Genomic DNA, 16752 nt, shown 5'->3' with positions numbered 1-16752 from the left:
AAAATGGCAAAAAATGTCATAGTATAGGCAGGCACAAAACGACACAGTATAGTAAGGCATAAAAATGCAAAAAAAAAACATATTATAGTAGAGCATAAAAATGGCAAAAAACGTCATAGTATAGTCAGGCACAAAACGTTACAGTATAGTAAGGCATAAAAATGCCAAAAAAATACATATTATAGTAGAGCATAAAAATGGCAAAAAACGTCATAGTATAGTATGGCATAAAATTTCAAAAAACGTCATAGTATAATAAGAAATAAAAATGGCAAAAAACGTCATAGTATAGTCTGGCACAAAACGTCAGAGTATAGTAAGGCATAAAAATGGCAAAAAAACGTCATATTATAGTCAGGCACAAAACGTCATAGTATAATAAGGCATAAAAATGGCAAAAAACGTCAAAGTATAGTCCGGCACAAAACGTTACAGTATAGTAAGGCATAAAAATGCCAAAAAAATACATATTATAGTAGAGCATAAAAATGGCAAAAAACGTCATAGTATAGTATGGCATGAAATTTTAAAAAACGTCATACTATAATAAGGCATAAAAATGTCAAAAAACGTCATATTATAGTCAGGCACAAAACGTCACAGTATAGTAAGGCATAAAAATGCAAAAAAAAAACATATTATAGTAGAGCATAAAAATGGCAAAAAACGTCATAGTATAGTCAGGCACAAAACGTTACAGTATAGTAAGGCATAAAAATGCCAAAAAAATACATATTATAGTAGAGCATAAAAATGGCAAAAAACGTCATAGTATAGTATGGCATAAAATTTCAAAAAACGTCATAGTATAATAAGAAATAAAAATGGCAAAAAACGTCATAGTATAGTCTGGCACAAAACGTCAGAGTATAGTAAGGCATAAAAATGCCAAAAAAATACATATTATAGTAGAGCATAAAAATGGCAAAAAACGTCATAGTATAGTATGGCATAAAATTTCAAAAAACATCATAGTATAATAAGGCATAAAAATGGCAAAAAACGTCATAGTATAGTCAGGCACAAAACGTCACAGTATAGTAAGGCATAAAAATGCCAAAAAAATACATATTATAGTAGAGCATAAAAATGCCAAAAAACGTCATAGTATAGTATGGCATAAAATTTCAAAAAACGTCATAGTATAGTAAGGCATAAAAATGCCAAAAAAATACATATTATAGTAGAGCATAAAAATGGCAAAAAACGTCATAGTATAGTATGGCATAAAATTTCAAAAAACGTCATAGTATAATAAGGCATAAAAATGGCAAAAAACGTCATAGTATAGTATGGCATAAAATTTCAAAAAACGTCATAGTATAATAAGGCATAAAAATGGCAAAAAACGTCATAGTATAGTCAGGCACAAAACGTCACAGTATAGTAAGGCATAAAAATGCCAAAAAAATACATATTATAGTAGAGCATAAAAATGGCAAAAAACGTCATAGTATAGTATGGCATAAAATTTCAAAAAACGTCATAGTATAGTAAGGCATAAAAATGCCAAAAAAATACATATTATAGTAGAGCATAAAAATGGCAAAAAAAATATATTCTAGCAGAGCATAAAAATGGCAAAAAACGTCATAGTATTGTATGGCATAAAATTTCAAAAAAACATCATAGTATAATAAGGCATAAAAATGGCAAAAAACGTCATAGTATAGTCAGGCACAAAACGTCACAGTATAGTAAGGCAAAAAAATGCCAAAAAAAGTCATATTCTAGTAGAGCATAAAAATGTCAAAAAACGTCATAGTATAGTCAGGCACAAAACGTCACAGTATAGTAAGGCATAAAAATGCCAAAAAAACACATATTATAGTAGAGCATAAAAATGGCAAAAAACGTCATAGTATAGTATGGCATAAAATTTCAAAAAACGTCATAGTATAATAAGGCATAAAAATGGCAAAAAACGTCATAGTATAGTATGGCATAAAATGTCAAAAAACGTCATAGTATAATAAGGCATAAAAATGTCAAAAAACGTCATAGTATAGTCAGGCACAAAACGTCACAGTATAGTAAGGCATAAAAATGCCAAAAAAATACATATTATAGTAGAGCATAAAAATGGCAAAAAACGTCATAGTATAGTATGGCATAAAATTTCAAAAAACGTCATAGTATAATAAGAAATAAAAATGGCAAAAAACGTCATAGTATAGTCTGGCACAAAACGTCATAGTATAGTAAGGCATAAAAATGCCAAAAAAATACATATTATAGTAGAGCATAAAAATGGCAAAAAACGTCATAGTATAGTATGGCATAAAATTTCAAAAAACGTCATAGTATAATAAGGCATAAAAATGGCAAAAAACGTCAAAGTATAGTCAGGCACAAAACGTTACAGTATAGTAAGGCATAAAAATGCCAAAAAAATACATATTATAGTAGAGCATAAAAATGGCAAAAAACGTCATAGTATAATAAGGCATAAAAATGCCAAAAAAAGTTATATTCTAGTAGAACATAAAAATTTAAAAAAACGTCATAGTATAATAAGGCATAAAAATGGCAAAAAACGTCATAGTATAGTTAGGCACAAAATGTCACAGTATAGAAAGGCATAAAAACGCAAAAAAAATACATATTATAGTAGAGCATAAAAATGGCAAAAAACGTCATAGTATAGTATGGCATAAAATTTCAAAAAACGTCATAGTATAATAAGGTATAAAAATGGCAAAAAATGTCATAGTATAGTCAGGCACAAAACATCACAGTATAGTAAGGCATAAAAATGCAAAAAAAAAACATATTATAGTAGAGCATAAAAATGGCAAAAAACGTCATAGTATAGTATGGCATAAAATTTCAAAAAACGTCATAGTATAATAAGGTATAAAAATGGCAAAAAACGTCATTTTTATGCTCTACTAGAATGTAACTTTTTTTGGCATTTTTATGCCTTACTATACTGTGACGTTTTGTGCCTGACTATACTATGACGTTTTTTGCCAATTTTATGCTCTAATAGAATCTAACATTTTTTTGGCATTTTTATGCCTTACTATACTGTGACGTTTTTTGCCTGACTATACTATGATGTTTTTTTGTCATTTTTATGCCTTAGTATACTATGACCTTTTTTGAAATTTTATGCCATACTATACTATGACGTTTTTTGCCATTTTTATGCCTTATTATACTATAACGTTTTTTGAAATTTTATGCCATACTATACTATGACGTTTTTTGCCATTTTTATGCTCTACTATAATATGTGGTTTTTTTGGCAATTTTATGCCTTACTATACTGTGACGTTTTGTGCCTGACTATACTATGACGTTTTTTGACATTTTTATGCCTTATTATACTATGACGTTTTTTGAAATTTTATGCCATACTATACTATGACGTTTTTTGACATTTTTATGCTCTACTATAATATTTATTTTTTGGGCATTTTTATGCCTTACTATACTGTGACGTTTTGTGCCATACTATACTATGACGTTTTTTGAAATTTTAAGCCATACTATACTATGACGTTTTTTGCCATTTTTATGCTCTACTATAATATGTATTTTTTTGGCATTTTTTTGCCTTACTATACTGTGACGTTTTGTGCCTGACTATACAATGAAGTTTTTTGTCATTTTTATGCTCTACTATAATATGTATTTTTTTGGCATTTTTATGCCTTACTATACTGTGACGTTTTGTGCCTGACTATACAATGACGTTTTTTGTCATTTTTATGCTCTACTATAATATGTATTTTTTTGGCATTTTTATGCCTTACTATACTGTGACGTTTTGTGCCTGACTATACTATGACGTTTTTTGCCATTTTTAAGCCTTATTATACTATGACGTTTTTTGAAATTTTATGCCATACTATACTATGACGTTTTTTGCCATTTTTATGCTCTACTATAATATGTATTTTTTTGGCATTTTTATGCCTTACTATACTGTGACGTTTTGTGCCTGACTATACTATGACGTTTTTTGACATTTTTATGCCTCAGTATACTATGACATTTCTTGACATTTTATGCCTTATTATACTATGACGTTTTTTGAAATTTTATGCCATAATATACTATGACGTTTTTTGCCATTTTTATGCTCTACTATAATATGTATTTTTTTGGCATTTTTATCCCTTACTATACTGTGACGTTTTGTGCCATACTATACTATGACGTTTTTTTGAAATTTTAAGCCATACTATACTATGACGTTTTTTGCCATTTTTATGCTCTACTATAATATGTATTTTTTTGGCATTTTTATGCCTTACTATACTGTGACGTTTTGTGCCTGACTATACAATGACGTTTTTTGTCATTTTTATGCTCTACTATAATATGTATTTTTTTGGCATTTTTATGCCTTACTATACTGTGACGTTTTGTGGCTGACTATACTATGACGTTTTTTGCCATTTTTAAGCCTTATTATACTATGACGTTTTTTGAAATTTTATGCCATACTATACTATGACGTTTTTTGCCATTTTTATGCTCTACTATAATATGTATTTTTTTGGCATTTTTATGCCTTACTATACTGTGACGTTTTGTGCCTGACTATACTATGACGTTTGTTGACATCTTTATGCCTCAGTATACTATGAAATTTTTTGACATTTTTATGCCTTATTATACTATGACGTTTTTTGAAATTTTATGCCATAATATACTATGACGTTTTTTGCCATTTTTATGCTCTACTATAATATGTATTTTTTTGGCATTTTTATGCTTACTATACTGTGACGTTTTGTGCCTGACTATACTATGACATTTTTTGACATTTTTATGCCGTATTATACTATGACGTTTTTTGAAATTTTATGCTATGACGTTTTTTGCCATTTTTATGCTCTACTATAACATGTGTTTTTTTTGGCATTTTTATGCCTTACTATACTGTGACGTTTTGTGCCTGACTATACTATGACGTTTTTTGACATTTTTATGCCTCAGTATACTATGACGTTTTTTGACATTTTATGCCTTATTATACTATGACGTTTTTTGAAATTTTATGCCATACTATACTATGACGTTTTTTGCCATTTTTATGCTCTACTATAATATGTATTTTTTTGGCATTTTTATGCCTTACTATACTGTGACGTTTTGTGCCTGACTATACAGTGACGTTTTTTGTCATTTTTATTCTCTACTATAATATGTATTTTTTTGGCATTTTTATGCCTTACTATACTGTGACGTTTTGTGCCTGACTATACTATGACGTTTTTTGCCATTTTTAAGCCTTATTATACTATGACGTTTTTTGAAATTTTATGCCATACTTGCTATGACGCTTTTTGCCATTTTTATGCTCTACTATAATATGTATTTTTTTGGCATTTTTATGCCTTACTATACTGTGACGTTTTGTGCCTGACTATACTATGACGTTTTTTTAAATTTTATGCCATAATATACTATGACGTTTTTTTGCCATTTTTATGCTTTACTATAATATGTATTTTTTTGGCATTTTTATGCCTTACTATACCGTGACGTTTTTTGCCGTACTATACTATGACGTTTTTTGAAATTTTAAGCCATACTATATTATGACGTTTTTTGCCATTTTTATGCCTTATTATACTATGACGTTTTTTGAAATTTTATGCCATACTATATTATGACGTTTTTTGCCATTTTTATGCTCTACTATAATATGTATTTTTTTGGCATTTTTATGCCTTACTATACTGTGACGTTTTGTGCCTGACTATACTATGACGTTTTTTGACATTTTTATGCCTCAGTATACTATGACATTTCTTGACATTTTTATGCCTTATTATACTATGACGTTTTTTGAAATTTTATGCCATAATATACTATGACGTTTTTTGCCATTTTTATGCTCTACTATAATATGTATTTTTTTGGCATTTTTATGCCTTACTATACTGTGACATTTTGTGCCTGACTATACAATGACGTTTTTTGTCATTTTTATGCTCTACTATAATATGTATTTTTTTGGCATTTTTATGCCTTACTATACTGTGACGTTTTGTGCCTGACTATACTATGACGTTTTTTGCCATTTTTAAGCCTTATTATGCTATGACGTTTTTTGAAATTTTATGCCATACTATACTATGACGTTTTTTGCCATTTTTATGCTCTATTATAATATGTATTTTTTTGGCATTTTTATGCCTTACTATACTGTGACGTTTTGTGCCTGACTATACTATGACGTTTGTTGATATCTTTATGCCTCAGTATACTATGAAATTTTTTGACATTTTATGCCTTATTATACTATGACGTTTTTTGAAATTTTATGCCATACTATACTATGACGTTTTTTGCCATTTTTATGCTCTACTATAATATGTATTTTTTTGGCATTTTTATGCTTACTATACTGTGACGTTTTGTGCCTGACTATACTATGACGTTTTTTGACATTTTTATGCCTTATTATACTATGACGTTTTTTGAAATTTTATGCCATACTATACTATGACGTTTTTTGCCATTTTTATGCTCTACTATAATATGTATTTTTTTGGCATTTTTATGCCTTACTATACTGTAACGTTTTTTTGCCGTACTATACTATGACGTTTTTTGAAATTTTAAGCCATACTATATTATGACCTTTTTTGCCATTTTTATGCCTTATTATACTATGACGTTTTTTGAAATTTTATGCCATACTATACTATGACGTTTTTTGCCATTTTTATGCTCTACTGTAATATGTATTTTTTTTGCATTTTTATGCCTTTCTATACTGTGACGTTTTGTGCCTGACTATACTATGACGTTTTTTGCCATTTTTATGCCTTATTATACTATGACGTTTTTTGAAATTTTATGCCATACTATACTATGACGTTTTTTGCCATTTTTATGCTCTATTATAATATGTGTTTTTTTGCCATTTTTATGCCTTACTATACTATGACGTTTTTTGCCATTTTTATGTTCTACTAGAATATAACTTTTTTTGGCATTTTTATGCCTTATTATACTATGACGTTTTTTGAAATTTTATGCCATACTATACTATGACGTTTTTTGCCATTTTTATGCTCTACTATAATATGTATTTTTTTGGCATTTTTATGCCTTACTATACTGTAACGTTTTGTGCCTGACTATACTTTGACGTTTTTTGCCATTTTTATGCCTTATCATACTATGACGTTTTTTGAAATTTTATGCCATACTATACTATGACGTTTTTTGCCATTTTTATGCCCTACTATAATATGTATTTTTTTGGCATTTTTATGCCTTACTATACTGTGACGTTTTGTGCCATGACTATACTATGACGTTTTTTGCCATTTTTAAGCCTTATTATACTATGACGTTTTTTGAAATTTTATGCCATACTATACTATGACGTTTTTTGCCATTTTTATGCTCTACTATAATATGTATTTTTTTGGCATTTTTATGCCTTACTATACTGTGACGTTTTGTGCCTGACTATACAGTGACGTTTTTTGTCATTTTTATTCTCTACTATAATATGTATTTTTTTGGCATTTTTATGCCTTACTATACTGTGACGTTTTGTGCCTGACTATACTATGACGTTTTTTGCCATTTTTAAGCCTTATTATACTATGAAGTTTTTTGAAATTTTATGCCATACTATACTATGACGTTTTTTGCCATTTTTATGCTCTACTATAATATGTATTTTTTTGGCATTTTTATGCCTTACTATACTGTGACGTTTTGTGCCTGACTATACTATGACGTTTTTTGACATTTTTATGCCTCAGTATACTATGACATTTCTTGACATTTTATGCCTTATTATACTATGACGTTTTTTTAAATTTTATGCCATAATATACTATGACGTTTTTTGCCATTTTTATGCTTTACTATAATATGTATTTTTTTTGGCATTTTTATGCCTTACTATACTGTGACGTTTTTTGCCGTACTATACTATGACGTTTTTTGAAATTTTAAGCCATACTATATTATGACGTTTTTTGCCATTTTTATGCCTTATTATACTATGACGTTTTTTGAAATTTTATGCCATACTATATTATGACGTTTTTTGCCATTTTTATGCTCTACTATAATATGTATTTTTTTGGCATTTTTATGCCTTACTATACTGTGACGTTTTGTGCCTGACTATACTATGACGTTTTTTGACATTTTTATGCTTCAGTATACTATGACATTTCTTGACATTTTATGCCTTATTATACTATGACGTTTTTTGAAATTTTATGCCATAATATACTATGACGTTTTTTGCCATTTTTATGCTCTACTATAATATGTATTTTTTTGGCATTTTTATGCCTTACTGTACTGTGACGTTTTGTGCCTGACTATACAATGACGTTTTTTGTCATTTTTATGCTCTACTATAATATGTATTTTTTTGGCATTTTTATGCCTTACTATACTGTGACGTTTTGTGCCTGACTATACTATGACGTTTTTTGCCATTTTTATGCCTTATTATACTATGACGTTTTTTGAAATTTTATGCCATACTATACTATGACGTTTTTTGCCATTTTTATGCTCTACTATAATATGTATTTTTTTGGCATTTTTATGCCTTACTATACTGTGACGTTTTGTGCCTGACTATACTATGACATTTGTTGACATCTTTATGCCTCAGTATACTATGAAATTTTTTGACATTTTATGCCTTATTATACTATGACGTTTTTTGAAATTTTATGCCATACTATACTATGACGTTTTTTGCCATTTTTATGCTCTACTAAAATATGTATTTTTTTGGCATTTTTATGCCTTACTATACTGTGACGTTTTGTGCCTGACTATACTATGACGTTTTTTGCCATTTTTATGCCTTATTATACTATGACGTTTTTTGAAATTTTATGCTATGACGTTTTTTGCCATTTTTATGCTCTACTATAACATGTGTTTTTTTTGGCATTTTTATGCCTTACTATACTGTGACGTTTTGTGCCTGACTATACTATGACGTTTTTTGACATTTTTATGCCTTATTATACTATGACGTTTTTTGAAATTTTATGCCATACTATACTATGACGTTTTTTGCCATTTTTATGCTCTACTATAATATGTATTTTTTTGGCATTTTTATGCCTTTCTATACTGTGACGTTTTTTGCCGTACTATACTATGACGTTTTTTGAAATTTTAAGCCATACTATATTATGACCTTTTTTGCCATTTTTATGCCTTATTATACTATGACGTTTTTTGAAATTTTATGCCATACTATACTATGACGTTTTTTGCCATTTTTATGCTCTACTGTAATATGTATTTTTTTTGCATTTTTATGCCTTTCTATACTGTGACGTTTTGTGCCTGACTATACTATGACGTTTTTTGCCATTTTTATGCCTTATTATACTATGACGTTTTTTGAAATTTTATGCCATACTATACTATGACGTTTTTTGAAATTTTATGCCATACTATACTATGACGTTTTTTGCCATTTTTATGCTCTATTATAATATGTGTTTTTTTGCCATTTTTATGCCTTACTATACTATGACGTTTTTTGCCATTTTTATGTTCTACTAGAATATAACTTTTTTTGGCATTTTTATGCCTTATTATACTATGACGTTTTTTGAAATTTTATGCCATACTATACTATGACGTTTTTTGCCATTTTTATGCTCTACTATAATATGTATTTTTTTGGCATTTTTATGCCTTACTATACTGTAATGTTTTGTGCCTGACTATACTTTGACGTTTTTTGCCATTTTTATGCCTTATCATACTATGACGTTTTTTGAAATTTTATGCCATACTATACTATGACGTTTTTTGCCATTTTTATGCTCTACTATAATATGTATTTTTTTGGCATTTTTATGCCTTATTATACTGTGACGTTTTGTGCCATGACTATACTATGACGTTTTTTGCCATTTTTAAGCCTTATTATACTATGACGTTTTTTGAAATTTTATGCCATACTATACTATGACGTTTTTTGCCATTTTTATGCTCTACTATAATATGTATTTTTTTGGCATTTTTATGCCTTACTATACTGTGACGTTTTGTGCCTGACTATACTATGACGTTTTTTGACATTTTTATGCCTCAGTATACTATGACATTTCTTGACATTTTATGCCTTATTATACTATGACGTTTTTTGAAATTTTATGCCATAATATACTATGACGTTTTTTGCCATTTTTATGCTTTACTATAATATGTATTTTTTTGGCATTTTTATGCCTTACTATACTGTGACGTTTTTTGCCGTACTATACTATGACGTTTTTTGAAATTTTAAGCCATACTATATTATGACCTTTTTTGCCATTTTTATGCCTTATTATACTATGACGTTTTTTGAAATTTTATGCCATACTATACTATGACGTTTTTTGCCATTTTTATGCTCCATTATAATATGACGTTTTTTGCCATTTTTATGTTCTACTAGAATATAACTTTTTTTGGCATTTTTATGCCTTATTATACTATGACGTTTTTTGAAATTTTATGCCATACTATACTATGACGTTTTTTGCCATTTTTATGCTCTACTATAATATGTATTTTTTTGGCATTTTTATGCCTTACTATACTGTAACGTTTTGTGCCTGACTATACTTTGACGTTTTTTGCCATTTTTATGCCTTATCATACTATGACGTTTTTTGAAATTTTATGCCATACTATACTATGACGTTTTTTGCCATTTTTATGCTCTACTATAATATGTATTTTTTTGGCATTTTTATGCCTTACTATACTGTGACGTTTTGTGCCATGACTATACTATGACGTTTTTTGCCATTTTTAAGCCTTATTATACTATGACGTTTTTTGAAATTTTATGCCATACTATACTATGACGTTTTTTGCCATTTTTATGCTCTACTATAATATGTATTTTTTTGGCATTTTTATGCCTTACTATACTGTGACGTTTTGTGCCTGACTATACTATGACGTTTTTTGACATTTTTATGCTCTACTATAATATGACTTTTTTTTGGCATTATTTTGCCTTACTATACTGTGACATTTTGTGCCTGACTATACTATGACATTTTTTGCCATTTTTATGCCTTATTATACTATGACGTTTTTTGAAATTTTATGCCATACTATACTATGACGTTTTTTGTCATTTTTATGCTCTACTGTAATATGAATTTTTTTGGCATTTTCTTGCCTTACTATACTATGACGTTTTGTGCCTGACTATACTATTACGTTTTTTTGTCATTTTTATGCCTTAGTATACTATGACATTTTTTTAAATTTTATACTATTCTATGACGTTTTTCCATCCATACCTTCAGCTGTAACACAGCCAAAATGATCAGCAAATCAAAAAAGGAAAGTAAAGAAAATGTCCAAATAAGGACAGAGGGACCCCTGAGGGTTAATAAATCCCATGAACCGCTATTTAAATTACCACTATTATGTTTTTTTCTGTGCTAAATTTAACATTACTGGGGAGGAGAGCAACGCGACTAGAAGTGACAGCGAGAGAGGGCTAGTAGCTTCTCCTCTTCTCTGTCTCAGCGGAGACCGTCACAACTTCATTCACTCTTATAACAAAACAAAAAAAAAGCAACGAAGGAAGCAGTAAATGGACTTACATATTTAAGACCTAACTAAATGTAATTTAAGACCTAACATGCGGCTAATGTAAAGCTAGCAGAGCTTGGAGAGTTGGTTATCTGGTTGCTAGGCGCATGCAGGCACGCACACAGGTTAGGAGCTGCCGTTGCCATGGCAATGTGAAAATCTGCCCAGAATTTGGCTTCTACATGGCTTCAAACAACTGCAAATTATGAGAAAACCGTTACTTCTTTTCATAAACCGAAAAGACCGTGCCAGACACTGAAGCCAGAATTTTCTACAGTCTCTATTTTATTCAGATATTCCTTAAAATGAGTGCGTAAGCTCAGTGCGAAGACAGAGTGAGATTCTTTTGAAAAAAAAAGACGATTACATTAGGTGTCAATGAGAGTGAGACAGGTATTGCTGCCGGACTCGGCACCCCCGTTTAAATTTTGTGCAGACCCTGTCTGTCAAAGTTACATTTTATGAATACCAACAACTATGTCTACATTTTCAGAAATAATTATTTGTCTCCTTTTTACGGTTTTGCCGCGAGCTCGAGTTAAAAATAAAAATAAAGGTTATTTATTACTGCTTCACGCACTCTAGCCAACTGACGCTTTCACTCTAACTTTGAAGAAAAAGTGATTTGCACTCCTCCTTTGAGTGCTCACAGTTTGAAAAGTTTACATGTTATGTAAAAACAGTTCCTGTCTTTTTGAGAGAGCAGAAGTTTTCCTCCGTTTTATAGTTTGAATCACATTTCTACGTGCAGGTATGAGAGAGCTGGATGACTCAGAAAAAAGGTGCAATTTTGTAGAAAAAAGGTGGGTTTCTAAAGAAAATTCCAATGCATTTCTAATGCATTATTTATTCCCAGTTTTTTAGGAATTTTAACACCAAAAGTCATAGCACCCCTTTCGGGATCAAGACGCACGTTTTGATGTATATATTACCGGGGTTTTCTCAAAGCTGCGGGACAAGTTACGCGCCGAAATTTGGCGGAAGAATAATAAACCCGAAACAGAAGGCACTCCTCTCAGCTATTCTAGCTGTAGAGGAGTGCCTCGGAGCTGAGCACCCGTGGCACTAATAATACGGGGTATGTCTGTGTGCTGAAAGCTCATAGGATCCTGGAAGTCAAATGGTCACAACAACACACACATTAGCCAGTGGAACATGAGAACCTGTGTTTACTGTAACTACACTGCATGTTATACGTGTTCACTGAGCATGGGTGCGCCTCAGCATGTGTGACTGAGTGTGTGACGGAGTGTGTGACGTCCGCCACATGTGACCCTTTTATTGTATTAATGAATGCAGGATGCTGCTCTTGGAGGAGCCACCAGCCTCCGACCAGCAGCCTGAGCTTATGTAATGTTGAACCATGCAGACGCATTTCAAACACACAGACACACACACACAGACACACACACACACACACACACACACACACACACACACACACACACACACACACATACACATACACAAAATCATTTCCTCTAAACTGTAAATCTAATTCATACCATGTGATTTTGTAAAGTTGCTCGGTGGTGACATTTATGAGCATTTAGCTGATGCTCTCATTCTGAGAGAGCAGGGCAGCTTTTGACTCCACTCAGCTGTAATGGAGATTGAAGCTGTGTTACACAACAGCCACAGTGGTGAGGACTGGAATCTGCTAAAGATGTCCTTCATCACCTACAGTATGCTGTCATGACTTTCACAAGGAGACTGGTCATTTTGATGACCTCAGGATTACATCTGTGACTTCATCATTTTAGGTGGGTGTTACAAAACCCATCCATTTCTTCTGTGCGTTTTTAGATTAGGAGTGGGTGTTTCATCTGCAGGACAGACGATGCATCATCTGCGGTTTGGGTTGTGTCTGAAAGCTGATAAACCCAGAACATATATTGCAGCAGATAAGATATGGAAGGTATTGTGCATTTTATGACTAAAGCATGAAACTTTCTCCAGTGTTTCCATTAAGCATGAAGTTCATTTTCAGACATGGAGCCATTCCAGATGTGACCTCTGGGACAGGACAGAGCCCCCTGGAGTAATGAGTGTGGTCCAGACCAAACGAACATGCCAGCTTCTGATCAAAATGTCTACAGTCCCCCTGTAAAATTGGTGCTTCAAGCAAAAAATGTATACCATACTATACTGCCATGTTTTTATGCCTTATATACGCTGTTGTTTTTATGCCTTACTATACTATGACATTTTTATTACTTACTTTACTATGATGTTTTTATGCCTTACTATATAAGTCGTTTTTGATACTTACTATGCTTTGACATTTTTTATGCCTTACTATACTATGACATTATTATAAGAGTACTAAATGGCTTCGGACCCCAGGACCTGGACCCTCCAGGAGGAGCTGGAGAATGTGGCCACCAAAATAACCACTGTGACTGCTCTGCTAAATCTGCTGCCACATGACCCATATCTGCAGCACTGTCTGAAAACTGATCAATGACGGCTGGTGCAGACTGTCTAACCATTAGACAGGGGCGTTTTTTAAAGCTGCTGTAATCAATATATTCATATTAACAACAAATCAGTTGACTATGTTAAATGTGAAAGGGGTCGCTCATGGTGACAAACCCACAGAGAATTATCACCCCCCTTCCCCTCAGCTTTTCAGTATTATTATGACATCATGTTTTTGGCTTGTTCCTCCTTCCCATTCTTGTGAACACAATACATCAGTAACTCCTTGAGGAGGCTTCTGTAAATTTGGCACAAACATTAATATAGGCTCAAGGATGAACTGATTAGATTTTAGGTGTCAAGGGTCAAAGGCCAAGATCACAGTGACCTCACAATACACAGTTTTGGCCCCTTAAATGTGATTTCTCAAGACCACCTTGAGGGAATTTGTTTGATTTGGCACAAACATTCACTTGGACTCAATGAACTTATTTCAATTTGGTGGTTAAAGGTCAAAGGTCAAGGTCACTGTGCCCTTTGGCCATAACTCACAAATTCATACACTAATTATGACACAATTTAACTTAAATGTCTATAAGGATGAGATTAAGTGATGCCATTTTTATATCCAAAATGTCAAAGGTCAACTTCACTGTGACATCATAATGTTCTACAAAAACACTCAGGGAGATTGTGACTATATCTCCTGTAACTTGGCTGGTTGGCAGAGGAATACAACCACAAGGTAGTTTTCTAGTTTCTAATTGTTTTGTTTATATGGCTCTCAACTTTAATGTTTTGATTCACTCACAGCTCTCATGAATGAAAAGGCCCAGCAGCAAACTCCTGCCAAAATTAGCTACTAGCTAGACTCACAGATAGTTCTTTGCTGTATGGTTCTCTCATCGTCAACCCTTCTCATTCAGTAACGCAAATCAGGCTAATCCTAAAGAGTTTTTCAGCGAATACTGTCTGTGTGTCGTGTTTGACTGAAAATCTCTGTGGATTGGTGGTGCGGAGGATTTTTCCCACACAGATAGTAAGTTATTAACGGTGACCGTATTCCTGGAATTTACCACACTGTACAGAACAGTACAGTTAATCCTCATAAAAAGCAGATAGAAGGGGTGGGGGGAACACAGGGAGAGAAGGGGGCTGGGGGAAAAGAGCGGGTGGTGGTGGTGGTAGTGGTGGTGGTGGTGGTGGGGGGGGGGGGTAGATGCAAAGAGGGGAAGAGGAGGGAGAAGGGAAGGAATTTAGTGAAGGGAGAAAGAAGAGAGACGAACGTCCAAGCGGAGAAGAAAATAGCAGAGAAGTGGGGAATCATGAAAAATTGAAAGAGAGGAGGAAGAAGAACAAGAGTGCAGGAGGAAAGGTGGGTTGTACAGAACAACATGTCTTCATTCAATTCAACAAAACTCACAAACAACATGTTGGTTGGTTTGGATCATTTTCATGGGAAGGTGATGAGCCTGGATTCAGTGTCTTGTGGATTTCCTAATTAATTAAATTACTGAACTAAGTTCTGCATCTGAATGTCTTCATGGCTTCGTATTAGACATCCAGAAACACTCATTTGGTGGCTTTACTGGCAGGTTACACTGTGTCGGAATGTCCATTATTCTTTTATTCTGATGATTGATTTCCAGCGGCAGCACTCATAATGCTTCAAACATGTGCTTTGTTTGTGTACAATGAGTCACACTTGGGTTGAACACATCCTGTATCCTGTGTTATGATTTGTTTTAGCATGTCTTTGTGGCAACACTACCTTCCTATCTGCCACTGCAAACAGGATAAATCAACGACGCATAGCAAAGGAGATCCCCGGGAAATAACAGTGAATTGTATTTCTCACTGGGGGTCTCATTTGTAAGGTTAATTAAATCATAAATTGTGTGCACAGTATTTGCAGAGTAATGGAAAATGCACACTGATAGGCAGCTGCAGGGTAACAGACAGAGGGCGAGTTGAATGGACCTGTGTTAAAGATGTCCTGACCGTGGAGGAGAGCGCTTCCAGCATGGCGAGGTGAAGGGAGGATACAGCAGGTTATCATCCAGAGGTTGAAGCTCAAGGTGTTGTGTAATCAGATTTACAACAAGACCATGTGGTGGAATGTGACCTGGATCCTGATCTGGTGATGCTGCGCTCTCTCTCTCTCTCTCTCTCTCTCTCTCGCTCTCTGCGTCTTTCTCCCTTGTGAACACACAGAAAATCAATAACACACTCACACCTGCAGCCTCAGCCATTCAAACATGTTCATCTAACCTCTGGTGCACCATGTATCTTTAATCTCTAATTTAATGAAAATCTAAAACATGTTCTGTATCGTATAAGTTAATTAACATCTTCTATTTGCTGCTGTTAAGTGGTCAGTGTCTCTGAGGATACACACTGTTTAAAATCATTCATCAAATACAACCCCACTGAGTCTTTGACGTAGACTCCCAAAACCAAAACCCTCTCTGCAGTTTCTTTATATGAAAGATGGGCAAACACAGATTTAAAGCTTTTCAACTGTTGTGATTGATTGAGTTGGATAAAAATCATATTCCAGTGAAAACTGACAGCTGCTGGTCAGTTTCTCTTGTACATGAGACCCAGAGGAAACATTCTGTCAATGGAAAACATTTGACCTTGACCTTAAAGTGTGCGCACTACTACTTTTTTACATTTATGTGCAGAAATAAAAGGTACATAAGATGTTATAGTCATGTTTTTAAATATTATTTATATATGGAGGGA

The sequence above is a fragment of the Seriola aureovittata genome, chromosome 22 (assembly GCF_021018895.1).
Source record: "Seriola aureovittata isolate HTS-2021-v1 ecotype China chromosome 22, ASM2101889v1, whole genome shotgun sequence".
Classification (NCBI taxonomy): domain Eukaryota; kingdom Metazoa; phylum Chordata; class Actinopteri; order Carangiformes; family Carangidae; genus Seriola; species Seriola aureovittata.
Note: the sequence above shows the minus strand (reverse complement) of the source record.